Source organism: Desmodus rotundus, chromosome 13 (assembly GCF_022682495.2).
Source record: "Desmodus rotundus isolate HL8 chromosome 13, HLdesRot8A.1, whole genome shotgun sequence".
Lineage (NCBI taxonomy): Eukaryota > Metazoa > Chordata > Mammalia > Chiroptera > Phyllostomidae > Desmodus > Desmodus rotundus.
In genome coordinates this window covers 68,330,364-68,347,032 of record NC_071399.1, presented here as the reverse complement: position 1 = coordinate 68,347,032, position 16,669 = coordinate 68,330,364, and positions in this window count along the sequence as shown.

Below are 16,669 nucleotides of genomic sequence, written 5' to 3'. Positions count from 1 at the left end.
CAGCAGCGGACACTTAGGTTGTTTCTGTGCCTTGACTATTTTAAATAATGCTGCTATGAACATGGTGGAGTATGTATTATTTAGAATTAGTATTTTTGTTACCTTTGGATATAATCCTGGAAGTGGAATTGGTTTTGAGGAGTTAGGAACTACCTTCAGCCTTGCCCGTGAATTAATTCCCCTGCCTGTGTGCAGTACAAGAAGGCCCAGCACTGCTTTTGCTCTGGGGGGCAATCAGCTGTCCTCACATACCTCTGGGCTTGACTGGGACATGCAGCTTTCAGTAGTTGTCATCAGCTCTTCTAGTCACATGGGGCTGGAGCACACTCTCCACAGCAGGGGGTCTGTGACTAAGAACTTTGCCTGGGTATAAGCAGATCAAGCTCTAGGGTTGGTAAAACTCTTAGTTTCTGGATCTGAATCAGCATATCTTCACCCCTCTGAGGTCCCTGGTCAGAGTGTACCCCCAGCTTGGTTCTGCAAATGAGCAAAGCCACTGGCTGGGGATTACTACTTAGGGCACTGCAGGTATAAACTTAGTCTGCCAAGATCTGTGTGCTGGTGCTTGTGGCAAGCCCTTCCCTCTTACTGCATCACAGTCAAATAGCCTTTGGCTGCACCCAGCAGATTCCCCTGCAATTCTATGATACAAAATCAGAGCAGAGGCTCTGAATAAGTGACCCAAAATGCTGAGGGAGGCTGGTTTTCTCACCTGTGTTCTCTTTTCCCACTAGAGGAACTGAAGGCTCAGGGGAAACCTCTCCACGTGGTGCTGCGCTGACCTGGGGGAAGGGCACGGTAGTCAATATGTAGCCCCTTCCTTATCCTTCTAATGCATTCTGTCTAGACCTCTGAGGTGCAGTGGGATACTTCAGCCTCACCACCACGTTCTAGGATTCTCTCAGTGCTGTCTTGTTCTCAAACAGATGTTAGTCCTTCTCATGAGGGGGAGTGAGGTCAGGAGCGACCTATGCCACCATCTTGGTGACATCACTCTTGGCTACACACACTTATGTTGGTTAACATAACATTTATATTTTTAATGTCCCTATACAGTTTGGGATTCAGAAATTATAGCTTGCCTAAAATCACAGGATATAAATTGTCATTCTTTGAATTTGAATTTCCGATTTATGTTCTCTAAAACCTACTGTTGATAATTATAACAAGAATCAACATTTGTAAGTAAGTTTAAATGCTGACTTAAGTATATATATTCACTGATTTAATGTTCATAATAGTCTTCTGAGGCAGATATTATTAACTTCTATAGTTCATGTATAAGGAAACTTAAGTTCAAAGAAGTCAAACACTTGGCTCAATACTGTTTAATGGAATCATCTTTGAGATCCAAATCTTTTACCTTGAGATTACATGTTCTTTACACTCCACCAGACTGCTGGACTTCATGCAATAGCCAAATCACTCTTAACTTCAACACAATAAAGCAAGTTGTTGGTTCCTTAAAATTTCTTGTATTAACTTTGGAAGGAAGAGCAAAATGGGAATTAAGAATTTTCAAATTATAGAAAACTCTTTGTGTAACCAAATATATTTTTAAATGATTCAAAAAAAAAAAAAGGAGAAAACCTTCCTTGTGCACCCACAAACAAAAAAGCTAGGCCCTTCACCTCCCTTCATTGTCCTCACTTCCACACATCTCGCCCCAACCCCGTGTGATCTCTTCCTTCCTCTGCTAATTCATCGAAAGTGTTCTTGGTTAGGCCACTCACCGTCCCTTAAAGGTTGTCAAATACAATGACATATTCTCATTTTGTTCCCAGTAACTTCTCTAGAACATTTTCAGTGTGGTTCACAAAATGCTTTTTTTGAACTTCTCTTTTCTGCTCCTGACTCAGGCCTTTATTTCATCTAATATTCGGATGGATCTTTTTCAGATTTGTAGCTTGACTCCTCTTACTCTGGACCCCTGATCTGCTTTTGGAACTGCCAAGTCAAACTTCCATTAGCGCAGTGGATGTTTCTCCTGGATTCTCCTCGGGAAGCTCAAATCTTCACAAAATCCAATTCAAAATCTACCCGTAGAGTAAAAATCCACTTCCGGTTCTGCAACTCTATTAATGACAAAACTGACTTTATTGAAACATTTTTTATACATCTCTCTTCTTTCTGACCTTGTTTCTTCACTACTCTTCTGCTTATCCGAATAATGACTTTGCACTTTCCTTTTACTCTGCCTGAATGTGCTTCCTCAGGGAACGAATGACTCCCTGCTCCAATTCAGGTATCATTAAGGCATCCCATTTAAAAACTACTCTTTTGCCCCATCTCTTCCGGCTGAACTTCCTATAATAGTACTTACCATCATTTTCACATTTATTTACTTTTAATATGTACTTGTCTCTCCTACTAGAAAGTAAGCACCATGTGATCAAGAATTTTTGTCAGTTTTGTCTGTTGCTCTGACCATAGAATATACGGCCACATTCCTGTAATTCGCTGCCATATAAGTCAGTGAATAAATCTATAACCCGCTCCTTTCACATATTTTCCTGAGGGGGAAAAAAAAAACTAAACATGATTCGTATTATATTCCTTTCCAGCACGACCTAATTCAGGCCCACAACAATCATGGTTTATTCTTGGGTAATGCCCTTCCTAAGTGCTATCGCTGACTCTTTGCTCTTTTTCTTCACATCCAGCATCACAGTTACACTGGCGCTGTCTCTCTGAAACACAGATCTGATCCCTTTAATCTTACATAACACAAGCATTTTCCAGAGGATAAAGTTCAAATCTGTTATCATTTTATACCAGGTTCTTTACTGGCTTAGTCTGATACACAGTTCTGTTTCCTCACAGTCCCCTGAATTACTTCCACAGTATAACCATACAAACCTAATTATTGCTACCTGATCATTCTATTATTTTTCACGTGTCTCTGTCATTGCTGAAAGTGTTTACTTTTTGTTAGGACCTATGCTAAATCCTGGTCAGACAAGGAGCACTAAGAAACACAGACTTTTTTCAATGACTAGAACTAGACAGCTAAGTTGTTTTCTGATTATTATCAAGAGTGATTTCACAAAGAACAACAAAATATGAGTCCTTAGTTCATTAAGTACCTTTTGATTCACCTTTAGATTACTTCTAAAAACCAACACAGTGCAGAGAGTTATCAAGAACTCCCGTAATGAAGAAAAGGATGAATGAAAATGTCAGGAAGAAGTATAAGCCTGTGTTATTTCCCTCTGGGCTGTGACTCCTTCTGTGTCAGACACAACGTTGTGTTTATCTGTGTATTCTCAGGATTGAGAACAACTGATAGTACATATTAAGTGCACAATAAATTCTTACCTGGTGAAATTATTGCACAGAATTAGAGCCTCAATTACTATGTTTCATTGGGTTTTACTATGGGGACACAGTGATGAGTTATCAATCAATACAATAAATGCTGTAAACAGAGCATATCCCAAGGTAAGAAGTGGAAAAGAAAGAAAATAAAATGCCTAAACCAAATATGTGTTTTTCTTGGCCTTGTGGGAGGAATCCTAAAATTTAATTTCTTATTATAGAACTGCAGTATGAGTATGGTTTTATTTTATTATTTTTTTATTTTTTAAAGGTTTTATTTATTAAGTTTAGAGAGAGGGGAAGGGAGGGAGAAAGAGAGGGAGAGAAACACCAATGCGTCTCCCATGGCCCCCACTGGGGACCTGGTGTGCAACCCAGGCATGTGCCCTGACTGGGAATTGAACCAGTGACCTTTTGGTTCTCAGGCCAGCACTCAACCCACTGAACTACATCAACTAGGGCTATGAGTAAGGTTTTAGACAGGAGAAAAAAACAGAATGTGTAAAATATAAATCAGAAAATAATATATGTAAAGAAATTGACATATTTTAATCACATTGATTATGAAAACTATGTTTTAAATTTAATAAGGGGAAAACGATAGTAGTAGTTATGCAATTAAAAGGTGATATACACTTAATGATAAGATAGGATGATATTGGTCAATGTATATTAATGTACTTTAACTATGATGACAAAAATTTTTCAGCAAAATTTGGATTTTGAATAGAGATTCCATTATTTATGAAGAATTCTTGGTCTTTGAAAATAGATAAGTTTTCAAAGTTTAGATTTTAAATATTAGTGTTTATCAATTTCATTTAAATGTAACCACTCTTTGAATGAAATCTTACCATTTGCAACAACAGAGGTGAACCTAAATTAAAGGGTAGCATACCAAGTGAAATAATTCAGACAGAGAAAGACAAATAACATGATTTCACTTAAATGTGGAATCTATCAAACAAAATAAACAAACAAAATTGAGAAAGACTCATAGATGCAGAGAACAGACTGATGGCTGCCAGAGCGGAGCGGGTATGGGGAACTGAGAGAAAGGGTGAAAGTATCGAGAAGTACAGATTGGTAGCTATAAAACAGTCAGGTGGACATAAAGTACTGCGTGGGGAATACAGTTAGTAAACTTATGACAGGTATGTATGGTGCCACGTGGATACTGGAAATATCAGGGGAACACCCAGTAAAGATCTGACTGTCTAACCGTGATGCTGTACACCTGAAACTAATGAAACACACTATCGGGTATAAATTGTAATTGAAAAATAAAACTTAAAATAACATGAAAGGAGTCACTAGTTTACAGAACTGAATCTGCACTTTTATTTGTTATTACATAGTAGATTTTTCTGTACTTGTGTGTGCCTACATTCATCTATGACTTTTGGATTGTATATTACATATTATTATATAGGTTTATATACTCCACTCCTTTTGGGAGTAACTGTAGGTTTAATCACATGGTGAAACATATCTTGCTTTGGCTGCTTAGTGTTAATGCATATCAATTTTATGCCGATAGTCACATAAGTACATTGAATTCTGACTCTAGGGAACAATATTAATGTATCTGGATAACTCATGTAATAAGCTACATTATAAAATACAGCAATGGGAGCTGTGCCTCTGGTCATGGTATGTGAGCTAGGCCAGTCTGCAAAAGGCTGGATAGGCATGGAAAGTTGCTTAGAATGAGAGCGTGTCTGCGTCACTTGGGTTTACTGCAGAAAGCTGAACTACCACTGTATTTAAAAGGCCTTATTCTAGAGAATTCTGTCAGGACAAAGTAGCTAACCATAGGAGCAAGTAGCTCTGTGCTAGTATACTATGAAATGCAGAAACAAAGTGGGAATATAAACGAATCAGTTTTCAAGATCATTGCTATCTTCAGGAGTAGCACCCAAAATGATATGTCTTACAGTGGGAGGGCGTCTTTAATAAATCCAGAAAAGCCAACACGGGCAAAATTAGAATGTTCATATCACAGTAAGGAAATCGCTGACATCATATTTCAGCAACAGGAGTTCGGAAATGTACCTTAACCCCTTTGCTTCTTTTCCTTCCAAATCCTAGGAAAACAACCAGAGAAGTAGCACGGTGATTGGAAGAGGAGGAAGAAAAGGAGATGAGAGGAGAAGAAGAGGAGGGAGAGGAAGGAATGGAGAGAAAGGAAAGGAGAGTGGAGAAAGGAAAGAAGCAGAGGAAAAGAAGATGGTCTTTACTGTTTCCCAGTAGGTAGTGCTGAATCACAAGTTTTTTTAAAAATTGGTGAAGTCCCAAAGCTGACCTCTTTGCTTCTGTCAGCATAGCTGCATATAGCCGTGATGTTTGGTGGTGGGGCTTGTTTTGCCCTCTTGGTAAGGATGACCTCAGACTTCCACAGGGTTCCCCTGCCACACGCCACAGCTGAGAATCAGTCACAGAGGGAAATAGCCATTCTTACATAACAGGTATCAGGTTTGGGGATAATATGCTCTGAAACTCAATACCGACGGCCACAGGAGGTGAGTTTGGGGAGTCTAAAAGGCGTTAATGTTCAGTGGCAACATTCTTTGTTTGGAACACTCACCACCCAACAGCTCACAGTTATGGCAGAGCCCATGCTCTGTGTCCTTGCCCAGGCCTCTTGGCTGGCTCAGCCACAGTCTTCACCTCTGCTCCTGCAGCAGTGCCTGCCAAGACTCTGCTTCTCCTGGCCAAAGCAAGTGCCCACTACAGCCGGCTTCTTCCCCTTTCTTTGCAGAGCTCACCATGAAGTCCGGACCGTAGGGCTGACAGTGGGGCCATCTGAGCTCTCCCCCTTTCTCACCTCCCTTAATTGTTCTCGTTTGCACAACTTGAGTTGCTTCAATGTGTGGACTCAGTGTGTGGACTCAGTGTGCGGACCTCTCAGGCATGCCCATATGTTGAGCAGGGAATCATTTGTAGAGTTACAGCTGATCAGCTTGTTTTAATTCAATGGGGAGATACTGAGAGGATCTCTCACAATGTCACCATTCCTCCGACATCACTCCCTCTTACAGTTCTATTTTACTGTGTTTAGTATTTGCTGCTTCACTTAACATAATCTAATAATGTTCAAATGTCATCAAATCGTAATGTCTTTTAAATCTACATTTATTTTCATATTATGGTTGTATCATATGTTGCCTATTTAGTAATTTTGACTGTTAGTCATTTTGATTGCTATTAAGGTTTCTGTTTTCTAAAACAGCCCTATAGTGAACATTTTGTACATGAATTGTTCTAAGTCCAGGTTTTTGCTTATTTAGGTTTTGATATTAATTTCTGTCTTTTTTGAAATCAATGGGTCTGAATTAGGTGTTGATTTATACATTACAACTGATCTTTTAAATTTTACATTACTAGTTATTGAAGTGCAGTTTTCAAGACCAATACAGCTGGAGCTTCAGATAGCTTAAGCTAAAAATAGCCCCGATTATTTATTATGTCTTATCTTATACACATGATTCATGTAAGTTAAACATTCTTTAACACAATACACTTGGAAAAGAAAGACAAATCCAATTTATTGACAGGAGAGTAAAACCAGCTATGAGAGGGGACCCAAAATAAGCTGGAAATTATTTATAAAAAGTTGTGTATTTATTTTTACATGTTTAAACTTCTGTTGCCTTCAAAGTACTCTCCATCTGATGCAATACACCTATGGGTACACTTCTTTCCACTGCTCAAAACAGTTTTAGAACTTGTCGACTTTGATGCTTTTTAGTGCTTCTGCCATTTTTTGTTTCACCTCTTCCACGTCTCCAAAATCCCTTTGAAGACTTTTTCATCTGGGGATACAAAAAAATGTTTCTTAGGGCAAGGTCAGGTAAATAGGGAGGGTGGAGCATGGGAATCATGCCCTTTTTAGTAAAAAACTGTCTAACACTCACCATAGTCAGGGTAGTTGTGCTTGTAAATCACCCTTCTCAAAATGGGCAAACAAGTTGAGTCTTAAAAAAAAATTTCACCGAAGCTGAACCCAGCCTCTCACAACACCACCAGCTGGTGCACTGACACAGATGGGTTCCTAGAACACTCACCAGGCAGGGGAAAACCTGTACTGCAAGGGGCCCACCTACCAGAAGATAATTCCTGTTTTAGGGCGGTCCCTCCTTGTACTTACCTTTCTTTTCTCTTAGCCTTCTGCTGTCCTTCAGGGTTGGATCCTCTCTGAGTCCTGAATTTTCTACCTGTGGTTATTAGGCCCAGCGCTGTGACACTGCCTTATCCTGAACCATGACGTTAATGTTTATACATGAGGAATGGGTCGCATCCCAGAATATCAACACCTATGTACGGTATTTGTTTTATTCTGTGGTTACAACTTATACCTTTCTGGTGCTACATTTTGTTCATTGGAAGCAGACTTACAATTTGTTTATTCAGTACCCTTGGGAGTCGGACACTTTTGCCTTATTTTCTTCTAAAACCTTTTTCAAAAACAATATAGGTGAAATATTTACATATGTGCTTCATGCCATTTAGGATAAAAGTATTAGTAATGCTCCAGGTTAAAAAAAATGCATTCTAGATATAAAATATATGGTCAAATTATTCTGACCAGTGAAATAATTTTGATTTAACTCTACATTATTATATATTAACTATCTACACTTCAACATATTTACCATGAATTTAACTTCTTTTAGAAAATAATGATAAATAGTCTTTGCAGGAAATGTCCAGTCAAAGACTTAAAACTGTTCTTAGGTTTTTCTCTCTCTGGTTAAGTACTAATTAACAGACCATTAAGAAAATATCTATATTGCTCTAAAATAATGCTTGTTTGTTTTAATCTGGGGCATCAGTGACCTTGGTGAAGCTCATGATAATATCCCAAAAGAATAATATTACAAAAGATATTATCAGAAAAAAATGCTACCAAATTACTTGTCAATTATCCATTATATGATAAAATGTTTTAATTAAGTAAAACAAATGTCCAAACATCTACTACAAACCAACTTAGAATTTTGTAAAAGAAAGTGAGTTTAGCTTGTTGGAGGCTGCATTTAAAAAATTTGTTCTCATTCTTTCTTTTAACAGTTTGGGATGTTTCTTTAAAAAAATAAATAAGAAATAATGGTCTCCAGAACGTGCTGGTTATTTTCTATTATATCACTTGTCATAGAACAGAATAAAATCACTTCCAACTACTCATTTCCATCAGAAAAAATGAAACCCTCCCAATAGAAGCATCTTCAGAGTGTTGAGAGTTGGGTTTGCGAACAAACAATGGGCAAGCGAACCCAAAAGCAGGGTAGAGAGGACACAGTCACGCGTTCAGGTGGTTAGAAAGGACATTTCGCTCAACCGAGTGCTGCGATTGTTTTCAGGTCAGTAACTAAAATTTGTAATTAAACAAACTTCGTTTTTAGTGCATGAATAATCATGTCTCACTCTTCTATCTATCGGGCATCAGAAAAACGTTAAATAAAGTTAAAGCAAATTTTCAAACAAGAATTTTTTTTTAAGTTTGGAAGTCAAACTTAAAATTTCTTAAAATTAATGAAAGTTAGAAAGTCGAATATTAAAATGTAATGGCATGCATTCACCAAGTACCTTGCCTCGACATATTTAAACCATTGGCTGAAGTAAAGAAAGGCAGTTTATCTTATATATGCCATTCTTTTTGCTAATTAGGTATTCCTCTTGTTTTCTATTCCTTATGTCATTTCTATACTACAATGATATGTATCCTGATTTGCTTGTCCATCAATCTGGAATCTACAGAATCCTAAAAATTCTGAAAAAATTAGAAAATAAAGTTGGCAGATCATATTCCATTTACTATATATAAAGTGCACAGCACTATCTTATTGATGTTATAGCAAACTGATCAATTTAAGCCAGTTAATATAGATGATTCGTTGTTGAATCCTGGAAAACTTACAGCCTAATGCTTTTCAAACTCTTAGCTCCTGTGTTTAAAGGTCACCTTTAATCTACACCTTTTTATATTTAGATAATTATAAAGCTCTTTTTTTGTGAATTAAAAGGATATCAGTCTTAGAAGACCAAACAGAATTGAGGTTACCTCTGATATATGAATACAAAACTATTTTAGATATCTGAAAAATTGTAAAATTTTATAATATTATAGTATTATTAGCAGATCTCTCATTTTATAATCAAAAGAAAGTATGAATGTAATCCAAAAGATAAACCTATAAAGAACTTGCATTCTTTACAAGTTTAATGTACATCTCAAAAATTACTTTAATTTTTATTCTTTCAATAGATACCTATTAAGTGGCATGAAGTGTAGCATTGGTCAGCCTTGCCTGCTTTCAAAGAGTGTGAAGTCTCATGCAGAAGATTCCTAGGAAAAACAGTAACAACTCTGGATTAATAACTACTGGAATCCCAGTTCCTGAATAAGGCTTGGCACTTTGTAGGCATTCAAAACATATGTTTAATTAATTCAATATGTAGTCTTTCATGTACTTGTTCATCTATTATGTTATCTTCCTCTTAGGCCATGAATTTGATTCAAATGTTAACCATATGCACTCTTTCACACTGAGTACCCATCGGTATCCAGAAATTTGTAATAACATTGAGTAAATGTTATTGTCAGATATGGAAAAATAGTCATGGAAGAGAATCTAACATAGCCTGAGGTACAGGGAAGGTCAGGACACTTTCAAAGAGAAAGTCATTCCTAACTTGAGGCACTGGCAGGAAGTGTGAGTTTAGTGAGCAGGCAAGAAGTTGAGAAAATTAGAAAACAGCATCTGTGATGGCCAGAGTATGAATCATTTGAGTGGACAGAGTTCTGAAGTGTAGGACCTGCAAAAGAAAAGAAGGAAGAAAAGAAGTCAGAATCTCTTTGTCATCCTCTTAGACCCTAATGAATTTCATATCAAATGATCTCTACCGCCAATGGAGATGTCAGTCATGTTAGTCATCAGTTATATTTATGTTTCACAAACATTATTCAGGTCAAATAGCAAACAATTAGAGAAAGACAAATCTGAATCTAGAGACACCTAATGGGTCAAAGTAATCCTCATGACAAAGCAAGCTCCTGGCAGTAATGGAAAATGAAATGTATGGTTGTGCTAAATATTAAGGATGTGGAAAAATAAGATTCAGTCATCAGGTGCTGTCAGTGAAGTTCCTGCTGTCCACAGCTAAGAGAAGGTTGGTTCTGTTAATTTAGAAATAATGTACATCATTTGAGAGGATTTGCACACATATAATAAAGTTTTATTTTTTACCATATCGTGTTGAACAATATCTCTGTGACATGCAAGTGAGTTATATGCTGAGAACAATCTGATACATGGATTTGGAATGCACCACCTAGAGTTTAAGCTTTAGGGATATCTTGCCTGGAATCATTGCTGTCACAAGATGGGATGAGATTTCTCTGATGAGCATTTAGTGGGAAATAAATTATGGCAGGGCAGAACATGCAGGAAAACATGAGAGGAATTTACAAACATAGAAGTGACAGCAGAGTGTTTTGTTTGAGACCCCTGAAGAAATTCAAAAAAGCAAGAGACAAAAGCACAGCATCAGAAGTTGTAATACACTCATTGTGATCAGTAGAACACACACAAAAATGAGGTCTCTGATCAACTCTCTCCTAAAGTAGTTTTAATGTAGTAGTAGGTGTATATATTAAGTCAGACTGACTGAGGGAAAGAAAATTTTTTAAAAATGAGAAAGTAAAAAATGTGAGCTTGGGCAAAATGTTCAACATGCACATTTGAATGAAAATAAAGAAACTAAATGGTGTCTTGAGTCAAAAATTTATGTTTAAGGTGCAAGAAAAAACAAAGTGTTTATATGTGGATGAGAACCAAAAGAGGAGGGAGAGATTAACGCGGTTTCACGGGCAGGAGTTCACTGACGAGGTCCTTGAGACCGAAACTGTGAGATATAAGAGTGAGGTGTTCCTCTTAGACAAGGACAGGGACATGCTTTTCACAGGAATGGCCTAGGAAGTTGACTGTTTCATTTCCTGAATGACTCCCTTCTGTCTGCTTTTGGCCTAGTAGGCCAGGGTGTCTGTTGGGAATGAGCAGAAAAAGCTAGATGTATAGGAAGGAGCCTATAGGAATGTGATAAGGCCTAAGAATAAGCGAAGGTCAAACTTCTATGGGAAATGGTGAAAAAATTTTCTCTTAGAAGAAATATGCACAAATATATGTTTTATTGATGATCTATTTACTTTGATTTCAATACTGCAAATTATTTTCTGTTATAACTTTTATGCGTCTGTTGGCTTTCAGAATTCTCCTACTTCCTTAGCACCTAGAGGATCCCAGTGGGAGCCTGAGTGTGGGCTGAGGATTAAATGCCGGAGGAGAGAGTCTTGGTGTTGTGCCTCAGGGGCACAGGCTCCTCTTTGCAACTCCCTGCAGCAGCCGGGCTTGGTTTCAGGCCAAAAGAAGCTGCCCCGGCTGGCGCAGCCTCCTATCTGCTGATAAATCCTTTCCCTTTTTCCTCTCTTGGCTCATGTGACAGCTTCCTAACTGATTTCTTGCACAAAATCCCTCTGTATGTGAAAGCTCTCTAGAGTGATTTCTGTATTCCAGATTGACGCTAATTGATACAATTGCTGAGAAACAAATTGGAATTTATAAAATTTATTGTATGAATGCAGTATAAATCAAGTATAATTAATACATATATTTGCCTAGTAATTGAGCAATTAAAAAATCATAGCTAACTTCCCGGTTCTAAGTTTAACCGAACCAGATACAAATACAGAGCAAGCATCTCATGTTACAAACTGGCCATCAGAATTGCATCAGAATTACATTATCAAAAGGTTTTTATAATGTTTCATGAGCCACATAAAGTAATATACTACCCATATTTAATGAAAGGTGAACTGCATTTTTTAATGTAGTATTTCTCTTGAATTGTGATTGCTAGTAATCTGTTTATCACCGTGTATTGGCCCTTTTATAACGATCTCACCTCTTTTCTAAAACTGAATATTTATATGTTTATTTCAGTTAAACATTTATTTTCTTGGGGTTCAGAAAATGAGCAAATGTTTTCCTCTATTTTCTTTTTTAATTAACACATCCATTACCTCACAGATTTACCTTTGTGTATGTGTGGGACAACATTTAAATTTCATTCGCTTAGCAGATTTCAATTATATAATAGTGTTAACTAACTGTAGTCTCCAAGTTATACATTAGGTCATCACACTTATTCATTTTACAATGGAAAGTGGGTAACCTTTTACCAACCTCTCCCAATCCTGCCCCCAGCTCCTGGCAACCAATTTCTACTCTTCGTTCTTATGAGTTTGATTTTTTTTTTTTTTTTTGTGGATTGTACATATAAGTTACACCATACAGTATCTGTCTGTTTTTCACTTAGTATAATGTCCTCAAGGTCCATCTGTCTTGTTACTAGTAACAGAATTTCCTTATTTTTAAAGGCTGAATACTAATATTATGTATTATATATAATAATCCATTACATATTATATATAACCCATTAGATACATTACATCTATACACACATTTTTTAAGCCATTCATCAGTCAGTGGACACTTAGGTTGTTTTTATACTCTGGCTATTGTAAATATGGGACTCAAAATATCTCTTGAAGATAGTGATTTAGTTCCCTGCAGCTGTACCTATACCCAGAAGTGGGATCAGTTGATCACAGGTAACTCTATTTTAATTTCTTGAAGAACTTCCGTACTGTTTTCCATAGTGGCTGTACCAGTTTACACTCTTATTACCCGTGTTCAAGTGTTCTCTTGTCTTCGCATCCTCACCAACACTACTTATCTATTGTTTGTTCCGTAACAGCCGCCCTAACAGGTGTGAGGCGACAGCTCATTGTGATTTTGATTTGTGTTTCCATGATAATTAGTGATGTTGACGCCCTTTTTATGTAGCTATTGGCTATTTGAGTGTTTTTTTTTGAAAAACTTTTATGTTCAGATCGTTTACCCATTTTAATTGGGTTATTTGATTTAGAGTTGTATGAATATATTTTTATTAATATTTAATATTTTATTCATCATTTAAGTAAATATTTTACTTATATAATATTTATTTTAATTATTAAAATTTACTCATTAGATTCTATTTTAATTATTTTACTTTAATATTTTATTAATATATATTTTGGAGTTAACCCCTTATAAGATATGTAATTCGTAAATATTTGATTCCACAGTTTGCCTTTCATTTTGATGATGGTTTATTTTGCTATATAGAGTTTTTTTAAGTTGATGTGATCCCATTTGCTTGTTTATTATTTATTTATTTAGTCGTTGCTTTCAGTGTCAAATCCTAAAAAAAAATTATTACTGACACTGATGTAAAGGAGCTTACCAGCTGTGTGTGTGGGTCTTTTTTTTTTTTTTAGTTTTATAGTTTCCAGTCTTTCTTTACTACGAGTTTTTTATGCATGTATAGTATTTGATAAAATTCCACTTTCATTCCTTCGTATGTGACTTTCCAATTTTTCTGAGGGGAGAAATGATACTTTCCAATTGTTTATTATTGGCTTCTTTATCACAAATTAATTCACCATCTATTCATGGGTTTATTTCTGCCCTTTCTATTCTATATTATTGATCTATGTGTCTGTTTGATTACTATAGCTTTACAATATAATTTGAAATCAGGAAGTGTGATGTCTCTGGCTTTGTTCTTTTTTAGGATTGCTTCTGGCTTTTCAGGATCTTTCATGATTCCGATAGGGGAGCTCAAGAGTCAGCAAATTGTAGTTTAGTTTTAATAAGCCTAGTAGTTAATACATGTTTATAAGCTGTTGTTTCAGGAACGGCAGGTACAGGCCACCCTGACTCCAGGACACCACAGCGATTGACCTTTGTGCCCCAGAAGAGACCATAGACAATCCAGGCGGTATCCGAGCCACTGTGTTCCAGGGAGAGACAGTCTGCCACTCGGGACACAGATAAAGAAAATCACCGTCCGTGGATGAAAGGATGTTAGGGAAGTGCTTTCTGATTATCCTCTTTCCTGTTTTTTTTTTTTTTTTTTAACTGATTAACCTCTTTCCTGAATTCCAAATCCCTTACCTACACCTTTTCCCTTGAATTCCACACCCCTTACCTATACTTTTGCCCCCTTGTAAAAAAGGCTGGCTTGAAAGGAAATGTAAGATGGTCTGTTAGGGTAGAAACCTGCCGCCTTCTCAGATTGCCGATTGCCGGCCATCTGAATAAAAGGCCCATAAAGATCCAATCCCTGTCTCTGCTTATTGGGTCTGGTAGGTGACAGGCAGCCTGAATGTCAGTTTCCCCGGACTCAGTTCTCTAAATTTTAAATTTTTTTCTTTAAATAGATTACTATGCATATTAATAGATCAGCAACAAAATATGCAATATCTCAATATAATTTCCCTTGGCCGTTTAAAGCAATGGTGCTCAGAATCTGATCATAGGCATGATTTTCCAGATGGGCCAGGCCAATTTTTACAGAGAAAACTCTATTCTGTTGTTTCTACCTGCATTCTTCACACTACCCAGCTCTCTCGTAAAGGCCTAACTGTATCAGTTATTTATTGCTGGGTTATAAATTACCCAAAATATGCATTACTAATTCACAGTTCATGACCTGGCTTCCCTTATTGTGAGAGACACAAGACAGAGATGGAGTGAGTGTGTGAAGGAGCTATGTTTTTTTTATAGTCATGGAACCTCCAAACTGAAAGATACAGGGCAAATTTTGTAACTGTCAAAGAAACCAGAGCTGAACAGTACTTAAAGAGCTAAAGACAGATTTTATTCAGGACTAGTGCAATAGGGAAAAAGAGACCTTCGTATAGAACTGGGCTCAATTCCAAACACAGCATGGGCAAATAGGAATTTATAGCCAAGAAACAGAGTAGCTAGAAAATTGGTAAAAAGAAATACCAGAGGTGAGAGGGTTCTGGCTAACTTGTCCTAAAAGGTGAAGACAGGCCAAGGTTACTAGACATCACCTGGAGGATGTTGGAGGATGAGGAACCTGATCAGATATAGGGGGAATCAGGCATTGAATGTGGGAGCTTCTTGCTAAATTGTTAAACTGGATTTTACAAGGAATTACACACATTGGCTTAGGAGAAGTTTGGTCAAGTAAAGAATCTTTGTCACAACCAAATCTTAAATTCACATTCTATCACTTTTGCCATGATATGCATCATAAAACAACCCTGACACAATGGGAGAGGGGGTTAAGGAATATAAATAAGAGTCAGTGGGGACCATTATGAGTCCTTGGAGACTGCCTACCATATTGCTCCTTGTTTAGTACTGGCCCAATAACAGTACGATGGTTTTGAGAAGTGGAAGTTGGTTAAATATATACTTTTAGAAACAATAAACAGTAACTAGAGAGGAGGGGTGAGAGGGGAAGGGCCATCAAGGAACATGTATAAAGGACACATGGACAAAGCCAAAGTGGGTAGGTTTGAGTGTGGGAGGCGAGGATGGGTGGGTGGGGTGAAAATGGAGACAATTGTACTGGAACAACAAGAAAAAAAGAAACAAATGTTAAAATTCAATAAAAATTGCCTACCACCATTTCGTCTTTAGCATCTTCTTTTTTTTTTAATGAAAATCAGCGTAGGTATGCATCAAATGTTTTTTATCAGAAGTGATAAACACTTTTAAGTTAAGGGAGAAATATTTTCAATTTTGTAGCCAAACAGATCATAAAATGAAAGACTTCTGGCTTGTGATTTAATAGCTCTTAAATAAAAATCACTAATAATGTGTGTTTGAGTTTAAAATCTTCTTTTGAAAGCTGTTATGTTGTATATTTAAAAGCTCACATGATTCAATAAATGCAAAATAAATTGCCAAATAGTTGAGACCTAATGTATGATTTTATAAATATTTCTATTAAGTATATAAAACCAGTGAAAATAAAAGATGCAGCATGTCTTAATATAGGGGGTCATTTTAATTTTGTTCTTTTTAAAATGGGATTTAAATAAGCTTTCATTGAAGATGTTATCATTTTTATTAATCCTTCCATATGAAACATAGGCATTCTTTATTTCTCCAATAGCTATATAAAGTATTTATATTTATTTCTCCTCCATTCTTTTTTTATATTGCCAAGTAAAAAATTAATTCATTTTATTTTGACTTTTCTTTTTTTACTATAAATATCTTTAAGGCTGTACATTTATATCAAGCCCCACTTTACCTTCAAAACACAATATTGTAAATTTCATTAAGAATACAATTTTTGATCAATTTTATAAATTCCCTTAAGAATATATCTTTTCACAAAGGTGATATTTAGATAGATTTGTTTTTTTCTCTTTCCTCTTTTAAAAAAAATTTTATTGAACTTATGGGAGTGAAATTGGTTA